Source organism: Neomonachus schauinslandi, chromosome 4 (assembly GCF_002201575.2).
Source record: "Neomonachus schauinslandi chromosome 4, ASM220157v2, whole genome shotgun sequence".
In the NCBI taxonomy this organism is placed as follows: domain Eukaryota; kingdom Metazoa; phylum Chordata; class Mammalia; order Carnivora; family Phocidae; genus Neomonachus; species Neomonachus schauinslandi.
The window spans coordinates 69154234-69160183 of NC_058406.1; the positions used below are offsets into that span (position 1 = coordinate 69154234).

At 40.9% G+C, this 5950-nt stretch overlaps 1 pseudogene; it reads left to right on the forward strand.

Annotated features, from left to right (window-relative positions):
* The first annotated feature begins 3366 nt into the window (after window positions 1-3366).
* LOC110580522 lies at window positions 3367-3946 on the forward strand (annotated as a pseudogene).
* The last annotated feature ends 2004 nt before the right edge of the window (window positions 3947-5950 follow it).

The following is a 5950-nucleotide window of genomic DNA, read 5'->3' on the forward strand; positions in this document are numbered from 1 at the left end:
ACTAGAGGGAATGTAAAATGGGGTAGCCACTGAGGAAAACAGCACGGCAACTCTTCACAAATATTGAAAATAGAATTACCGCACAATCCAGTAATTCTAATTCTGGGTATATACCCAATATAACTAAAAGCAAGAACTCGATCAGATATGTGTACTCGCCTGTTCATAGAGCATTATTCATAATAGCCAAAAGATGGAAGCAACCCAAAAGTCCAATGAGGGATAAATGGATAAACAAAATGTGGTATATGCATACATGGAAGAGTGTTCAGCCTTAAAAAGGAAATTCTGACACATGATACAACATGGATAAACCTTAAAGACATTATGCTAAGTGAAATACACCAGTCACAAAACAACAAATATGATTCCACCTATCTGAGGTACCTGGAGTAGTAAATTCATAGAGACAGAAAGTCATCTCAGGCAGAGCCCCATCATATTTTCTGAGCAGGGAACATTCTCCTGCATGTAAGTGTTTTTCCTGAGCCTGGCTGGTCAGGTGGAAGGCCACTCATACCACATGCTCTTCTCACCTGGGACCCAGGTAGCCTGGAGATTTCATAAATTCCTCCAGCCAGGGCAAGAAACCCAGGATCAAAGTCTCCAGTTTTGTATGTAAGGAGCTTGGAAATCACAATTCTGTCCCCACAACAAGTAAAAAGCTGAACAAACTGAAAAATAAACAATGCTTCTTGAACATATAAGAGAGGGGAGGACAAGGCAAACCACTACCCCTAATATTGGATAGACAGGCAAATACGGGAAGTCACAGCTTACCTGAGCAGACTCTTGAGCAGAAACCGCTATGGGAACCAGCACCAGGGTAAGAAAACCGGACTTGCAATTAATGAATTATAAAAGGCTCAATGTGGGCAGGTCTGAGAGTTAAAAACTACAGGAGAACATAGTTTTAGACATGGCCCCAAACTTTTGTGAGTTTTATCCCCAAGAACCTGACCAGGTTCTCACAGTAAATAGCCAAGAAAAATCCCCATGGGCTTCCAGCAGGGAGAGGGGAAAAGGAACCATTTTGAAATATGCCAGAGCTCTCCATTCTCAACAAGGCCTGCCCACAGGGGAAACGAATTAACCAGAAGCTAACCTGCTGAGGTATTATAAGAGCCTAACTGGGAGAAGAGAAATGCCCAACTCCAAATAGCCCATCCTGTCTCACCTAAAGTGGGAGGGGGGGGTGCGGGGAAACAAACCCTGAGAAATACTTGTGAAGTTCAAAGTCCAGAGGCATCCACTCACTAAGAGATGGAGACCTAGTCATAGGACTGTGGAACTCTCCCTCTCTCCACACCTCACACCACATTACTAAAGACCTATTTATAGAAGTTCCTTTTACTTGGTACATCATGTCCAGTTATCAAGAAAAAATTACAAGGCATACTAAAAAGCAAAAAAAAATTTTTTTTGGAAGAGACAGAGCAAATCGCCAAACCAGACGTGGCAGGGACGTTGGAATGATCAGACTGGGACTTTAAAACAACTAGGCTTGGTTCTAAGGGATAAGCAGACAGCATGAAAGAATGGATGGGCCATGTAAGCAGAGAGCTGGAAATCCTAAGGAAGGACCAAAAAGAGAAGCTAGAGATTAAAAAAAACACACTATAAAAGAAATGAAGAATACCTCTGATGGGCTCTCATTAGTAGGCTGGGAACAGCTGAGGAAAGAATCTCTGAGCTTGAGGATAACTGCAAAAGATGTAATATATGTGTAATGAGAATGCCAGAAAGAGAAGAAATTGAGAAAGGAACAGAAGAAATATTTGAAACAATAATTAATGAGAATTTCCCAAGTTCATGTCAGATACCAAACCATATACCCAGGAAACTCAGAAACCCCAAGCAGGATACATGCAACAAACAAACAAACACCAACAACCTACATGGAGGCATATCATTTTCAAATGACAGAAAATCAAAAGTGAAGAAGTCCTGAAAAAAGCCAGAAGGGGTGGGGGGCAATCTTACCTATAGAGGAACAAAGGTAAGAATTATATATGGCTTTTTCTCAGAAATCATCCTAGTCCATCCACGTAGACCAAACATCCTAGAATTCTGAACCCTACAAAATTAACATTTAAAACCGAGGGAGAAATACAAATTCCCTCAAACAAGAAGGAATATGTTGCCAGTAGACCTGCCTTACAAGAAATGTTAAAAGAAGTTCTTTAGAGAGGAGAATAATACAGATCAGAAGTTTGGATCTACATAAAGAAAGGAAGAGCATCAGAGAAGAAATAGTGAAGATAAAATAAAAACTTCTATTTTTCTTATTCTTAATTGATCTTGCCAGATAACAGTTTGTTCACTACCCAGGAATTAATCTAGACATAGACCTTACACCTTCACAAAAATTAACTTTTTTTTAAAGATTTTATTTATTTGAGAAAGAAAATGAGAGAGAGAGAGCATGAGAGGGTGAGGGTCAAAGGGAGAAACAGACTCCCTGCTGAGCAGGGAGCCCGATGCAGGACTCGACCCTGGGACTCCAGGATCATGACCTGAGCCGAAGGTAGTTGCTTAACCAACTGAGCCACCCAGGCGCCCTCACAAAAATTAACTTAAAATGGATCACAGACCTAAATATAAAGCACAAAACTATAAAACTCCTGGAAGATCAAATTGGAGAGATCCTAGATGACCTTGGACATGGAAATGACTTAACTACAAACCAAAGGCACAATCCATGAAAGAAATAATTGGTAAAATGTACTTTGTTAAAATTAGAAACTTCTCGGGGCTCCTGGGTGGCTCAGTTGGTAAGCATCAGACTCTTAATCTTGGCTCAGGTCACGATCTCAGGGTTGTGAGATCAAGCCCCGCATCAAGCCCCGTGTTGGGCTCTACACTGGGCATGTAGCTTGCTTAAGATTCTCTCTCTCCCTCTCCCTCTGCCCCTCCTCCCTCTCTCTCTCCCCCCCCCCACCACAAACAAACAAACAAACAACTACTGCTCTGTGAAAATTTTCAAGAAGGGTGACTATTTTGCTTTTTTTATCTTTATTTTATAAAATAATCTCTACACCCAATGTGGGGCTCAAAGTCACTACCCCAAGATTAAGAGTTGCATGATCCACTGACTGAGCCAGCCAGATGCCCCAAAACTTCTGCTCTGTGAAAGACAACGTTAAGAAAATGAGAAGACAACCCAGAGACTGGGAGCATACCTTGTAACAGACACATCTGATAAAGCACTGTTACCCAAAATACACAAAGACCTCTTAAAACCTGACAATATGAAAATGAACAACCTAGTTAAAAATGGGCCAAACACCTTAACAGACACCTCACCAAAGAAGACCTGGAGATGACAAAAAAGCATATGAGCTCTTTGCCACATCAGCTGTGAGAATGAAGACCACTCTCAGCAATCAGATGACTGACATTCCAGAAAATGTCGACATCACTCTGAAAGGATGCACAGTTATTGTGAAGAGCCCCAGAAGAACCCTGCAAAAGGACTTCAAGCACATCAATATAAAACTCAGTCTTCTTGGAAAGAAAAAGAAGGGGCTCTGGGTTGACAAATGGTGGGGAAATAGAAAGGAATTGGCTACTGTTCACACTTTCTATAGTCACGTACAGAACGTGATCAAGGGTGTTACACTGGGCTTTCATTACAAGATGAGGTCTATGTATACTCACTTCCCCATCAACGTCATTATTCAGGAGAACAGGTCTCTTATTGAAGTCCAAAATTTCTCGGGTGAAAAATACATCTGCAGGGTTTGGATGAGGCCAGGCATTACTTTTGTTCAGTGTCTCGTGCCCAGAAAGATGAGTTAATTCTGGAAGGAAACAACATTGAACTTATATCAAATCCAGCTGCTTTGATTCAGCAAGCCACAACAGTTGAAAACAAGGATATCAGAAAATTTGGGGATGGATCTATGTCTCTGAAAAAGGAATAGCTCCTCAGGCTGATGAATAACTTCTAAGTTGTTCAGGAACAGAAACAAAATGATAGATGTTCTTCATATTTTATCAAGATGATTCTTGATAAAATATCTTGTGATATTTTAAAGATACAACAAATGCTCTGTATTTTTTAAGAAAGCATATGGAAAGTTGCTCCACATCATCTGTCATCAGGGGAATGCACATTAAAAGCACAATGAGTTACTACTACACACCTTTCTAGAATGGCCAAAATCCACAACACTGACAACACTAAATGTTGGTGGGGTGTGGAGCAACAGGAACTGTCATAGACTGCTTGTGAGAATGCAAAATGTATAGTCACTTTGGAACACAGTTTGGCAGTTTCCTACAAAGCTAAACATATTCTTACCACATGATCCAGCAAATTGTGCTCCTTGACATTTGCCCAAAAGAATTGAAAACTTATGTCCACACAAAAACCTGCACGAGAATGTTTATGACAGCTATTCTCAGAATTGTAAAAACTTAGACGCAACCAAGATGTCCTTCTGTAAGGGAATGGATAAATAAACTGAGGTCCACTCAGACAATGGAGTATTATCCAGCGCTAAGAGAAAATGAGTTATCAAGCCATAAAAAGACACAGAGGAAGCTTAAATGCCTACTACTTAAGTGAAAGGAGCCAATCTGAAAGGCTACATACTATACGATTCCAAATATATGACATTCAGGAATAGCAAAACTATGGATATGGTCATTTCCAGGGGTTAGTGTGGAGAAAGGGATGAATAGGTGGATCACAGAGGATTTTTAGGGCAATGAAAACACTCTGATGATACATGTCATTATGCATTCATTCAAACCCACAGAATGTACAATGCCAAGAGTGAACCCTAATGGATGATCACCAGAGGGGATGAGGGTGGAAGGATGGACAAATGGGTGAAGAGGAGCAGGAGATACAGGCTTGCTTCCAGTTATGGAATGAATAAATCATGGGGATGAAAGGTACAGCCTAGGGAATATAGACAATGGTATTGTAATAGGGTCGTATGGTAACAGATGGTAGCTACGCTTGTGACGAGCATAGCATAACATACAGAGAAGTTGAATCACTACATTGTACACCTGAAAGTAATATAATATCGTGTGTCAAATGTTCAAAAAAAAGTGAGCCCTAGTGTGAACTATAGACTTCGAATGATTTTGATGTGTCAATGCATTTCATTGATTGTAACAAATATAGAACTCTGATGGGGATGTTGATAATGATGGGGATGTTGATAATGGGTGCCCCATGGCTATGCATGGGAGGGGGCAGGAAAGAATATAGAAAATCTCTGTACCTTTCTCTAAATTTTGCTGTGAACCTAAAATTACTCTAAGAAAGTAAAGTCTTGAAAGAAACTCAGGGGCTGGCTGAGGTCTCCTGGATACGGCACAGCCTTGAGGCAGGAAGTGATCCTGGACTGAGCAGGAGAGGACAGTTACCAAGACCAGGGCTTGAAACAGGCACCGGACCAAAGAAGAGGGGACGAAACACAGAGGATATGGAAGAAGAAAGAAGAAGAAAGCCCATCAGTTGGAATAGAGTGTCTAAACTGGAAGAACTAACAAGATGACAAACCGGGGAGAGAAGCCAAGAGTTATCATGGGGTCAGGGTAAGGTGCTGGGACTTGTCGGTCTGGTTCCATCAGGACCTCAGAAGTATAGAGCACCAGCCTGAGTATTCCTGTTCCATGTGGCTCCTGGTGCCAACTCTCCCTAGAGATGGCTAGATGTGTCCCTGAGAAGGGAGGAGAACACCAAACACATCAAATTCTACCCTGACATAAAATTTGGGAATTTTATCTCATTCTCTGAAAACCTGCCAGACAATGTTCATTTCAGTAATGTCATCAGATGATTTCTTCAACTGGAAAAATTCATAATAGTAGGATTATAAAGACAATTAGAGAAAACTTGGACAAGTTGTGCAGACACTTGTTATTAAAATCTTACTCAGCCAACATTTGCTAATGTCCTAATGTTAACATCCAGGAGACACTGACC